At 38.3% G+C, this 13,460-nt stretch overlaps 1 long non-coding RNA gene across 2 annotated transcripts; it reads left to right on the plus strand.

The window, feature by feature from the left end:
- Positions 1 to 9,357: 9,357 nt before the first annotated feature.
- LOC130716651 (uncharacterized) lies at positions 9,358 to 13,416 on the plus strand. 2 transcript variants are annotated; one of them, XR_009012111.1, is made up of 3 exons: positions 9,358 to 9,638; positions 9,800 to 11,795; positions 13,105 to 13,416. It is a non-coding gene; the product is annotated as an uncharacterized LOC130716651 (long non-coding RNA). The 2 variants fall into 2 exon arrangements; XR_009012112.1 differs by lacking the exon at positions 13,105 to 13,416 and having other exon boundaries at positions 9,800 to 9,869; positions 10,891 to 13,087.
- The last annotated feature ends 44 nt before the right edge of the window (positions 13,417 to 13,460 follow it).

Genomic DNA, 13,460 nt, shown 5'->3' on the forward strand with positions numbered 1-13,460 from the left:
AGAAGATCAGAGGATCAGAAGCTCTGAAGATCAGAAGATCTGAAGATCAGAGGATCTGAAGATCAGAGGATCTGAGGATCAGAGGATCAGAAGATCAGAGGATCAGAAGATCTGAGGATCAGAAGATCTGAAGACCAGAAGCTCTGAGGGACCAGAGGCTCTGAAGGTTCAGAAGCTCTGAAGGTCCAGAAGCAGAAGTTACGAAGGTCAGAGGATCCAAGCTTCCCTCTGACTCTGATCACCAAGCTTCACAAGTTCCAACACGAAGCATAACTCTGATCAGAAGTCAATGGTTAAAGGCAAATGTCTCTATCGAGAAGTACAAGAGCAGTGTACTATTCTGAAATGCCTACCTACCAAAGTTCAGCCACTGCAGGTTCTGGAAGTTCCAGAAATGCCCTCCAACGGTCATATTCTCTCAACAGAAATATCCTTTGCACCTTAGACTATAAAAGGCTGAAGAAAAGAAGAAAGCAAGAGCGAGAGAAAACAAAGAGCTGCAATACAAGAAAAGATTCAAGCCTCTACTTTCTTCATCTATTCTTATTTGGTTTACACTCAGCTTATTTAGAAGCAAACTTTTGTAAACACCAACCTCAAACAGTTGTTTGATTTTCCTTAAGGGACCGGGTAGGTCAGTATCCTTAAGAAGACTAAGAGAGTGAATCTTAGTGGTGATTCCTTTAGGAGATCAAGGTTGATCGGATCCTAGAGAAGACTAAGAGAGTGAATCTTAGTGATAGCTAAGTCAGTGTATTGTTAGTCACTTGTAGGTTTCAAGTGCAGTTGTAACAATTATCTGATTAGTGGATTGCCTTCATTCTAAGAAGGAAGAAATCACCTTAACGGGTGGACTGGATTAGCTTGAGGGATTTATCAAGTGAACCAGGATAAAATACTTGTGTGCTTTTCTCTTCTCTCTATCTTTATCCGTTGCACCATCTATCTTAGAGAAACCGAAAAGATTTACTTTAAATCTTAAGGGGAAAGTTTTTATATTGAAAACGCTATTCAACCCCCCCCCCCTTCTAGTCGTTTTTCACACCTTCAAGGCTTTTGGCATGTTTTTGGAAGTTAGGGTTTGTGCCAAGGAATGAGAAGAGTACCCACCCACACCTTCACAATTACTCAGTCGGGTTATTGAGGTATATCTATCACTTATAGATTTAAAGAATGATATTATGGTATATGTTAAACTTGAGTAAGATTATTTTAGGGTTTGGGTACATAATTCGGGAGTTCATAATTGCTTAGGGGTAGTATGACACAAGGTAATTGATGCTGAAGGTTAAATTATGGTGTTCAGATTTATCGGCTAGTGGTTCGTTCGGCTGGCGAGGAGCTGTTGAGAGCGATTCAGTTGATTCGTCTTAGTTGTGAGTGGTTTTCAACTACTATGACATATTTTAACGTTCTTATAACTGATTTAATTAATTTATCATATTGTCTATTTATCTAAATTGTTGAAACATGTTTTTATATGTTTGACTATCATTCTTGAACTTTGAAAGCTGATTTCATGAAGCTGATTTTGAGCATGTTTTATGAATTGATATGATAAGAGAATGACATTGGTTTAATTTTGAAATTATGTGAAATAGAGATTGTGAACTTAAAAAGCTTTGATGAGCATTGAAAAGTTGATGTTGAGAATGTTATTTTGAAAAGCTTTGATGAGCATTTGAAAGCTGATTTTGAGAATGTTGATGAGACTTGTATTGGTTTGAGAAAATGGTTTTGGGGATCGTTGATAGAACCCCGTAGCCGTTAGCGGAGGTAACAGCCTAGGTGTACCTAGCTAGTTGATTCCGGGAGGAGAGGGCTATCCGTTAGATGAAGTCGCCAGTGCACGGAAAGGGCTATCAACGAGATGTAGCTTCCCCCGATGAGATTGATGAGATATGACATGATTCCGGGTGGAGAGGGATATCCGTTAGATGGAGCCGCCTCTTGGGTAAGATAATCCTTAAGAGGAAAGGGCTATCAACGAGATGTAGCTTCCCCCGATGACACGATGTGACTTAAGAAAGGAAAGGGCTATCCATTAGATGGAGTCGCCCCTATTGGAGAGGTCATCCCTTAAGAGGAGAGGGCTATCAACGAGATGGAGCCGCCTCATGGTTCTACATGTGTGACCCTATGATATTAAATTATATTTCTGATTTCAAATGCTTTCTTATGATTGATTGGATTTTATCAAGCTTCATTGAAATGATTATTTATGAACTTGGCAAGTTTGATGCTCTCTTATTTGAAATAGTTCTTATTTATTTTATTAATATTATTTATATTGTCACATTGAACTGATGGTGAAAAACTCGTGCCAATTCTGTTTCCCTTTTCTATTCATGGTGATGACTGCTTACTAAGTCTTTGTGACTTACCCCATTCATTTTTCCCTCCACAGATTCACAGACAACTAAGTAGTAAGCTGGTGTCAGATTCAGATCCTTCAATTTATCTTGTTGGTAGGCCTCCTTTGGTTGGTGGCTCAATTGGTGCCTTGTATTTGATTCTAGTTATCTGATGCTATAAGGAGTTTTAGGAGGATTTAGACTTGAGATTGTTATTTATTGTTTTACTGTAAAAGTTGCACTTGAGTGCTAAAATTGAAAATTTCCTTTTAATGGAAGTATGAAAATGAAGATCTTTATTTGACAGGTTTTGTCATTTGAGATATTGAGAATACATGTGAAATCTTGCATAGTTATTTTTATAAAATATAGAGAAACATATGTAACTTTAGAGAAAAGTTTGGAAAAGGATTCTTGTGAGAAACGGGCTTGCCAGACTAGGGTGTTAGTCTGTGTAACACACCGATTTCGGTGGCGTCACCTTAGTAACCAAAAAGAAAATAAAAGCGGAAAAACGTGAATATTTTTTTTCCGATCGATAACTGTTTTAAATAAATAAAGACTTGCCGAATTAAAGAAACATCGACAAAATATAAACAAGACTAATGTACAATATATATACACTCCCCACAGTAACAGCATACTATTTCACGAGTAACCTCCAGTGACGGAAAAGTAGTGCCTGACGGCAAATATGTACAGACATAATATAAGGTCAGTATTCGAAATACAGTCCTCCAAAAAGAATGTAGGTCAGCTCAAAAAAGCCCGAACACCTCCTAATCCGACCAACTCCCTGTGACTCCTGTAAAGAGAACCACAGAAAAAGTTAAAGGTCGGGGACCTACCCTGCCCCAAAATGAGAAAAACTGAAGATCAGAGCCTCGACGCTACTCCTACCCTAATCCCTACTAGAGGAGTACTACACACCACTACCAACTACGCATCCCCGTGATCGTCGTCTGAATCTGAATCCAAGACGATCAGGTCGATGACTGCATCGGTCCTCACAGTGGGGACTACGGGTACTGTACCCGATCCCAAGGCAGCAGCCGCGGCGGTGGGTGAGCTAGACTCAGATGAAGTCCCTCCTACAGGCAACTCCTTCGAATGGTCCTCCTCGTCCTCAGGCGACGGTGGTGCTACTACAACTCCAGGGCCACAGTGCACGCCCGGTGGTAGGTTGAAGCTGACGGTGTGACGTCTCAAGACTCCGTGTGTCAGGTTTCCCATTCGGTCGACGTGGTCCTCCATTATTCGCCCCGTGTAAATAGCTCGGTGATCGGCGGGGTCGACCACCCAAGAGCCCGAGGTGTCTGTATCTAACAACTCAAATCTAGTCCCCCCCGAAGGGACAACCATCTCGGACCAGTCGGCCATCGACATCTGACAATAAAGGGCATACATAGCCCCCCATACACAGGTAGCACGCGCAAGGGTCAACTCAAAGAATTACATAATAGTACATCCAATAGGCAAAATCTGACTCATCTCCATCCGACGGTCAAAATCTGCTCAGCGAGCGAAGAGTACCAATGTACTTGGAAACTTATAGTTCCCGGACTTATCTTTTAGATAGTCAAACAACAAATCTGCTCATCGAGCGAAAGAGCATCAAAGTACTCAGAAACTTATTAATTTTCCCGGCTTATCTTTTAGATAGCCAAACAACAAAACTGCTCATCGAGCGAAAGAGTATAAAAATACTCGGAAACTCATTAGTTTTCCTAAATCTTAGATTCGGCGACACTTCTCATTTTTCAAAACTAATATCCAAATCCTAAGCTCTTATTTGTGAATGTGATCATTATTTAAAGGTTTAGAGGTTGTTTTATGTCTTATGAATTTTCCTAGTAAAAACAGTTTCCATTTAGTTTTATCTCTAGCCTTATGAGTTTAAAAGATCCCGTAATCCCAAGTAATTCCCAGAGAAGGTCTCGATCCATCAAAACAATAACAAGGCCCGAAACTCTGTTCGTCCCGTCAAACTTTATCAAAATCTCACGATAAATCTGGCATAATCGCTCGTCATCCTCACTCTGTTGAATCAAAAAATATGTGTATTTGCATATTCAAAACAATACAATCCAACAGTCACGGCACATATATCAATACATTGAGGAATAACCATGTAGCAATTAGCATATACGACAGATATCACACATCCTAGATTAACCAGGTAGCACATAGCATGTGAATCAACCTCAACAACAATCAAGCAATAAAAGATTATCAATTGTCAGCCGTAGCCTCAGAAAACGTTTTTCCCAGTCCAACACAATCAAGTGCATAAACAGTAAATCAAGTCGAAATCGTCGACACCTAATTCATTATCTTGTATTCAGTGAGTAGCCCTCACATGTAGGTTTTCCAGCTTGCTCTTCAAACTTTCCTTCACAATCTTCTTCCTCGAATCCACTAAGTTCCTCAAAAGAACCTTAGGACAAATTCACAGAAATCAATCACAATGAGTCATAAACTCAACAAACAATACGTACTAGGGTTACACGAAATATTACAAACTCCGAAGTACGACAATCTAACGCGTTAAGACAAGTTTTCGAAAAACGAAATTTTCCTCCCCCCCTAGGGTAGCTCTCGGCCACTATTCACAATTAGGTGGGCCGATTTTTCTTCGATCAAACTTGGTTCCTAGGTTATCATTAGTCGTAACTAAGACGGTTCTAAACTCAGAAATTTTTTTGGATCAAAAACTGTCGCAGGGGTATTTTGGTCATTATTTTCAGCTCAGAATTTCAAAACTGGATTTTCGAAAAACAAATTGGATGGGGACGTCAACAACGACGTTTATGACGACTAATCCTACTAGCACTAAGCTAAGTCGTGAATTTTTAACGTAAAGAACGGAACTTTACCCAGAAATGGGTTTTTCCAACAGAAATGGATCCCGGCGGCATTTCGGCGACATTCAGCAAAATGTAATCCGCTAAACACGCTCAGGAGCATGCAGGGAATAAGTTTAGACACTGAAATCAGCTTATTTGAACAGTTTTACAAAAAACTCAAAACTTTGAGCACAGAAATACATAAAGAAAAGCGACAGAAACGACGATCAGAAGAGAGATATGGTAATCCTACCTCGAGGTCTTCGATTAGCAACGATCGGTGCAGCAAACGGGCAAGATTCGGCGAAAATCACTTCCTCCCTTTCTCTCCTTGAGCTCGCGGGTTTGGGTTCCAAAATGGGTAAGTTTTTGAATTTTTTTCATTTTCCCGCTATTTATAGGTTTTGGAAAATTTGGAAAAATGAAAATTTCGCGATTCCGATTTTTCCTACGTATTCCTCGGAGAATTCTAAGATAGGTTATGGCGACAGAATTCCAGATCTCAAAACAGGTTTCTTGAAATTAAATCAAACGATCAAAAGTCGGTGTAAATCGATTTTACCCGAAAAATCACTTTTTGCAGTTGATGTCGGATGAGAAAACTTTGTTCTGAAGAAAGATTCAAAACATCAAAAGAAATGGGTGTACTTGTGTGGAATCTTCGTTTGAAGCTCCGAATAGAAAAAGTCTCCATCGTCCGTTGATTTTAGGGTTTTGAACTATCAGTGATTCGGTTTCGGCAAACTTCCGAGTATTGGAATTTGACGTTCGTACATTCCAGGGTTTCGTATCGAAACGCTTGTTTATAGACGAATAAGAGAAGTTCTAACATTTCTCTGAAGATTTTTGGAATTAATTTCCATCGCGTCTAAAAATATAAATTAGCTATTTACTAGCGTTCACGACCTAGGTTTAATGCGAATATTAGTCGTGCTATAACTTTTATCGACTTGGATACAATCCTTAGCTTTTTCCTGAACTTTCTCCTTCACAAATTGATTCCCTTCAATAAACACTGGTTCAGGTTTTCCTTCACGTTACATCAAATTAATCGTGAAAAGAAATTTTATTCGGTTTATTTTAAACTTAAAATTTGGGTCTCACAGTCTGTGCGCCAGTCATGACTTAGGAATTTGGGTCGTGACAAAGTTGGTATCAGAGCCAGGTTGTAGGTCCTATTTGCTGCAGACATGAGGTAGTGATAGAATCGCGGCACAACTTACTTCAAAGTTGCTATTAACGCCTCATGAGAGTCTTAATGTTGTTTCCAAGTGTGATTTGAGTTCGTTCCTCATTCACAAAATTCGGAGTCATGTCTTATATTCAATGAATATTCGTTGTTCAGTGAGGTTGCCACCTAAATTAGAATTTCTATTAGAAGATGAGTCTTCTTATTAGGACCTTGTTTAAGGTGGTCGTGGTCGGCATTGTAATGTAAGCCTAGGACCATTGCTGTTAGGCGCTGGTTATCCGTTGAAGTCGTCAACGTATAGGTGCTTTTATCGAGGTAATGAAATTTAGGGATGATAGAGCTTGTGGTTGGTATAGGGGAATCATAAGATGATTTGCAATGACACGTCTGAGTGATTTTTGGCCGCAACAACCTACATAAGGAAATTACGAGCAATAGCTTGAGGTTAGACAGAAGATAACAAAAACAAGTAGTTACCATGCAATAGAACTAACATTTTTCAGCTGGGAGTTGTAGCAGATGATTAGTTTGATGACTCTACGCGTACGAGAGCGACGAGATCACCTTCGTTAGCATGGCTGATTTTTCATAGGGATTCATTGATTGTTTTCTTTCGTAGAATGTCATAGATGGTTTGACACAAGTGCTTGATTTCTAGAGTAGACTGAGTACAATGATTTCATAGGGTGGTTATAGTGAACAATCTTCAAGCTTTGTGGAGATTCATATAATAAATTTTCTACGCCTTGTTTTGCTTGTCAAAAGATTCATCATGTAGCTTTCTTTGGAGAAAGTAGGGTGTGCAATTAGTGCATTGAGATAAGTCATATTATGGAGGATTGTCTTGTGGTTGTGGTGCAACTTCCTCTAGTCGTGGATAAGCATAAGAAGGAGCGTCTTTAGCATTTTCTCTAACCCTTACAACACTTGTGTGGCATTTGGCTTTAGGAAATTGGTGGTGATGCAAAGGTTACTTTGGACATTCATAATCTTTGGGAATAGAATCAAGAGAAGTTTTATACCATGTTATTAATGCTTAATTGGAATTGATTTTGAAACTTCAATTTGCGAAAGATGTTGAGTTTATTAAAATGGCAGGTTGGATGTGTGACGTAAGATCATTGTTACAATTTTATTGGATCAGATTGGCATAAAGTTGCTTTGTATCTTATAGAAAACTTTAGTTACATTAGATTAGTTTTAACATGATACTGAAATTGACTCTTGGCTTAAGACTTTTTGTCGCGTTGTTCTTGGGAAATATTGAGAAAGATATGTGCTGTCATATATACATGAAGAGACACATATTGATAATTTTTTTAAAGTTTGAATATTACATATTTTGATTCTTATCATTATTCCATTCAAATGCTTTGAAGGAGTGGTTGATAGTTGATTATGTGCGCTGTTAAATCGAGGTATCCATTGGGGATTGAGAGTTTTTTGTAGAAATTGTTGATTTTGGTGTGGTCTTTTGGTATTATGATATTTTGGACTAACATAGCAAAGTATATGAGATCTGAATTACCTAGACAATCATCTTTCTCATTCAGGGTGAGTGAAGTTGGGAACCATGTAATCTAATTTTAGCGTCGAATTTAGAAGGTTACTAAGGAAGGGTTGTCATGGATACTTGACTTTGGATAAGAGGACACTCAATCAGTTGAAATAAAAACATAAGAGTTTCTTTTTTTGAAGAGTGTGAAATTCTTAATGTATTATTGGAGAATTTCCTGAAGTACCGGCCAGTAGGGGAATATAGTTTTCCATAAATTTGGTTCTTGATGCTAGTTTTGTTTGTGAAAAAAGGAAAATAGAGCCATGCAATTAGGTACATAATGAACAAAAAAAATCAGTTAACTTGCATAGAGGAGTGATCTGATTGATTGCAATGAGCTCAATGTTTTTGAAAATATGAGTGGCCACTTGTGTAGCAACAAATTAGGAATAGAAAAGATGACATTTTGAAGGTAGTCTTCAGAACATGTTGTGACTGTAATGAGTTATTAGTCATGCTTTAAGGACTTGCTTGAATTTAAGGACTGTTTTTATTCTCAAGCTGATGGCTAATTTGAGTGGACTGTTAATATCTAGGATGATATATGCTTGTTTTGAGGAAATGCACCTAGGATAGTAGTGACTAGTCTTGCATACATAAGGGACCACTTGAGGCCTTGTTTGGTAGGCGGGCATATCACTAATAGGTTGGATTGAAGATGAGGAAGCTAAGCTTGTAGCTTGAAAAATATGTAGTAGAGAGCTCAGTTGGTTCATGATTGTTTGATTACCTTATAGTGAGAAGAAAAAAAAAGTCTTATGCCAATAGGAGACCACACCCTTTAAAGTAGGCAATTGGTGACTATGTTTTTTACGTGATTCTCCGATGAAAGAAGTTTCACAGTTTGGTAGTAAGGAAAAACCCGAGTCAAAGATTCATTGGACTATTGAGGTCTTAGAGACGGATAGCCCTATGGCTTATCGATTGACACTTCTACCAAATCTTTCTACAGTTCATACAGTTTCATGTTTATATGCTTCAGAAATACCTTTGTGACCTTTCTCTCAATTTTCGTGATGAGGATGTAGTGTTAGATGAAAATTTATCTTAGATGGAGTTACGGTAGCAATAGTGGACAAAAAGGGTGAGTTGTCTACGTTCTAAGGACATTAGTTTAATGAAAGAACCTTGGTGAGGATCACTTGGTGAAGAGACGACTTTGAAACCGAGGCTATCATGCACAAGACTTAAAATTCGAGGACGAATTTTCTTAAGAGGGGAAGATTGAAACGATCCAAAATATATATATATATATATATATAATAACAAAAATAAATATATTTTAAATACTAACTTATCAAAAGAAAAAAAAAAAGACCCACGGGCCCTGTTTCCTAGTTCTAAAATTTTAAACCTATTAAATCCTAACCTGGCCTGTTTTTAAAACCCACAATGCCCAATATCTATTCCTAATTCCTAACAGCCAACTCTCATCTCTCTGTTCGATATTTTTCCTTCGCGCAGTGACAAAAGTGCAGCACTCCTTCATGACTTTCTTCTTCAATCTTTTGTTCTTCTTCACCATAAAAATTACAACAAATCACACCATGAAATTCATCCTATTGAAGAACGAAATATATCTTGCAAGTGGAAAGGCTTTTGGCATGGTTTTGGAAGTTAGGGTTTGTGCCAAGGAATGAGAAGAGTACCCACCTACACCTTCACAATTACTCAGTCAGGTTATTGAGGTATATCTATCACTTATAGATTTAAAGAATGATATTATAGTATATGTTAGACTTGAGTAAGATTATTTTAGGGTTTGGGTGCATAATTGGGGAGTTCATTAATGCTTAGGGGTAGTATGACACAAGGTAATTGATGCTGAAGGTTAAATTTTGGTGTTCAGATTTATCGGCTAGTGGTTCGTTCGGTTGGCGAGGAGCTGTTGAGAGCGATTCAGTTGATTCGTCTTAGTTGTGAGTGGTTTTCAACTACTATGACATATTTTAACGTTCTTATAACTGATTTAATTACTTTATCATATTGTCTATTTATCTAAATTGGGGAAACATGTTTTTATATGTTTGACTATCATTCTTGAACTTTGAAAGCTGATTTTGAGCATGTTTTATGAATTGATATGATAAGAGAATGACATTGGTTTAATTTTGAAATTATGTGAAATTGAGATTGTGAACTTAAAAAGCTTTGATGAGCATTGAAAAGTTGATGTTGAGAATGTTATTTTGAAAAGCTTTGATGAGCATTTGAAAGCTGATTTTGAGAATGTTGATGAGACTTGTATTGGTTTGAGAAAATGGTTTTGGGGATCCTTGATAGAACCCCGTAGCCGTTAGCGGAGGTAACGGCCTAGGTGCACCTAGCTAGTTGATTCCGAGAGGAGAGGGCTATCCGTTAGATGAAGCCGCCAGTGCACGGAAAGGGCTATCAACGAGATGTAGCTTCCCCCGATGAGATTGATGAGATATGACATGATTCCGGGTGGAGAGGGCTATCCGTTAGATGGAGCCACCTCTTGGGTAAGATAATCCTTAAGAGGAAAGGGCTATCAATGAGATGTAGCTTCCCCCGATGACACGATGTGACTTAAGAAAGGAAAGGGCTATCCGTTAGATGGAGTCGCCCCTATCGGAGAGGCCATCCCTTAGGAGGAGAGGGCTATCAACGAGATGGAGCCACCTCATGGTTCTACATGTGTGACCCTATGATATTAAATCATATTTCTGATTTCAAATGCTTTCTTATGATTGATTGGATTTTATCAAGCTTCATTGAAATGATTATTTATGAACTTGGCAAGTTTGATGCTCTCTTATTTGAAATGGTTCTTATTAATTTTATTAATATTATTTATATTGTCACATTGAACTGATGGTGAAAAACTCGTGCCAATTTTGTTTCCCTTTCCTATTCATGGTGGTTGATGACTGCTCACTAAGTCTTTGTGACTTACCCCATTCATTTTTCCCTCCACAGATTCACAGACAACTAAGTATTAAGCTGGTGTCAGATTCAGATCGTTCAATTTATCTTGTTGGTAGGCCTCCTTTGGTTGGTGCCTCGATTGGTGTCTTGTATTTGATTCTAGTTATCTGCAGTTATAGGGAGTTTTAGGAGGATTTAGACTTGGGATTGTTATTTATTGTTTTACGGTAAAAGTTGCACTTGAGTGCTAAAATTGAAAATTTCCTTTTAATGGAAGTATGAAAATGGAGATCATTATTTGACAGGTTTTGTCATTTGAGATATTGAGAATACAGGTGAAATCTTGCATAGTTATTTTTATAAAATATAGAGAAACATATGTAATGTAAGGCCCTATTTCATTTTTGTATTGATTTGAGAAAAATTGAATAAAAATGAGGTTTTTGTTCAAGTTTGGAAATCGGCAGAATTCAACTGTCAACTTGTGAGTAAATTAGTTTGTTTTCTTCTAATTCCGAATTTGATTATGAAATTACTTAAGAGGGCTTAAGTTTTTAATTAGATTTAGGTCTGATTAAGTGCTTAAGTTATTGGGTCAAGGGTTTGACTTGGAGCGGGCTCAAGAGAAAAGAAAAGAAACCCAAGCCCATGAAGAGGGGGAGCCCGCGGTTGTATTAGGGTTTTGAAGGGGGGAAAAGTTTCTTTTCCATTCAGTTCTGAAACAGAAACCCTTGCACTCCTTACGTAAAGAAAACAGAAGAGAAAAGAGTGAGAGAACCACCCCTTGCACCCTTAGCCGCCGCCGACCAAGCCACCACCGCCACCTTGTGCGCGCGCGAGAGAGAGGGAGACCTGCGAGAGAGAGAGCTCGAGTAGGAGGGAAGAGAGGGTCTTGGACAGCAGCTTTTGATACCTTCTTCATCACCCAACTTCTGATTTCTTCACTCTTAATCAAGGTAAGGGCTGGTCCTAGGAGTTGGGTAGCATGTCTAGGCCATATTGCCATGCTTTGACATGATTTTATGTATGAACTTGATTGATGTGCTTGAGGTTTTGAATATGCGATGTGTGCTGGACTTTTTCCATGTGATATTGGGTTACACTGTGAACATGTTACTATATTTGATGCTGGTAGATGACTTAGAACCCTTAGAATAGAATGGCTAAAACGAAATTGATGGCAAATGCATTCTCTGTCAGATTTCTGTGCTGGACAGTAAACTTCAGGTCCTATTTTCACTTGTTTCTGGTCGCCAAATAAAGAAATGATTAACATACAAATTGTAGATCTTCGAAAGAGCTTTCCAGGCATATAAAGATCATAAATTTTGGTCTAGTATTGTGTGTTGTAGGTCGTTTTGGGTAACTGTCATACCTGCTGTTTTTCCCTGTGTCAGACAGAAACTTTAAGGAGTAATATCACCTAATTCTGGGGCTCAAATTAAAATGATTTTAACTAGAGAGTTGTAGATCTTTAAAATAGCTTTCCAGAAAGATATTATACATGATTTTTTGTTGGAGGACGCATTCTGTAGACCAGTTTCAATGAACGTTGTTTCTGCTGTCCAAAAAGCTAAGTTGCGAAAATGTGTTGTTTTCCATGCATAAGCCTTATGTTACCTTATTTGATAATTTATGCCATGATGTGCCATGCGTAAGTGTAATTTTATGCTATGCCTTACGTGAATTGTGATATTATTGGAAATTGTTCAAAGGGTCGCTCATCTAGCTGTAATTCCCGATGTGTCTGTGATCGTTTAATTGTTGTATTCATGCGATGTTGATGTAAGACTCTAGGTTGACTTTAGAGACTTAAACTAAGAGAAACGTGTAATTAACTCGCTTGCAAGTAAATGTGAATAATATGGGCATAGGTCTAGTGTAGACTATAGTCCATGAGAACGATGGGCTTGCACGCGAGGGAGAATTTTGGATTGACTGTTGGTCTCCACGTGAAAAGGTTGACTGCGGTCACCTAGAGATTTTGTGGATCATTGCGGTTCCACGTGTTTGGTTGACTGCGGTCACCATGAGATTTTTGTGAAGTATTGCAGCTTCACGTGATTGTACATCTGCGGATGTAAGTGATTGGCCAAGGCAGGATTGGTGGGTTGTGTGATGTGAGATTCCGTTAGTAACTGACTCTTTCCCATAAAAGACATATAATGTACTTATATTATGTTGTTGTTGATTTTGTCATTATTATTCTTTTTGTTGGACCTGACCCTGCTTGTTTGCTATGTGTTTATTTGGGGGGGGGGGTAGATGGTCGTGAAGATAATGACGAAGACTCATTCTTGGGAGTTGATGCTACGTGACGAGCCACTACCGGATGACGACTACACTTCTGATGAAGAGGAAGAAGATAAAGAGGAAGGGGCCAAGGATATGGTTGGGTTGTGAGACATCCATTTTTCTTTTGGGTTGAGAGTACCGAGTTTTGGAAGTATTGAACCATTACTTTATTTTAGTTGAGATAGTTTAACTTGATGTAATTTACTTTGAAGTTTTCTTCCGGATATTTATTTCATACTCTTTTCAATGATTAATAAAGTTTGAGGTTTACGTTGATGATTATTTCCGCAAGTTTGAAATGGTTAAGTTTCGAGAATTTTGTAAAA

This window comes from Lotus japonicus, chromosome 5 (genome assembly GCF_012489685.1).
Source record: "Lotus japonicus ecotype B-129 chromosome 5, LjGifu_v1.2".
In the NCBI taxonomy this organism is placed as follows: Eukaryota; Viridiplantae; Streptophyta; class Magnoliopsida; order Fabales; family Fabaceae; genus Lotus; species Lotus japonicus.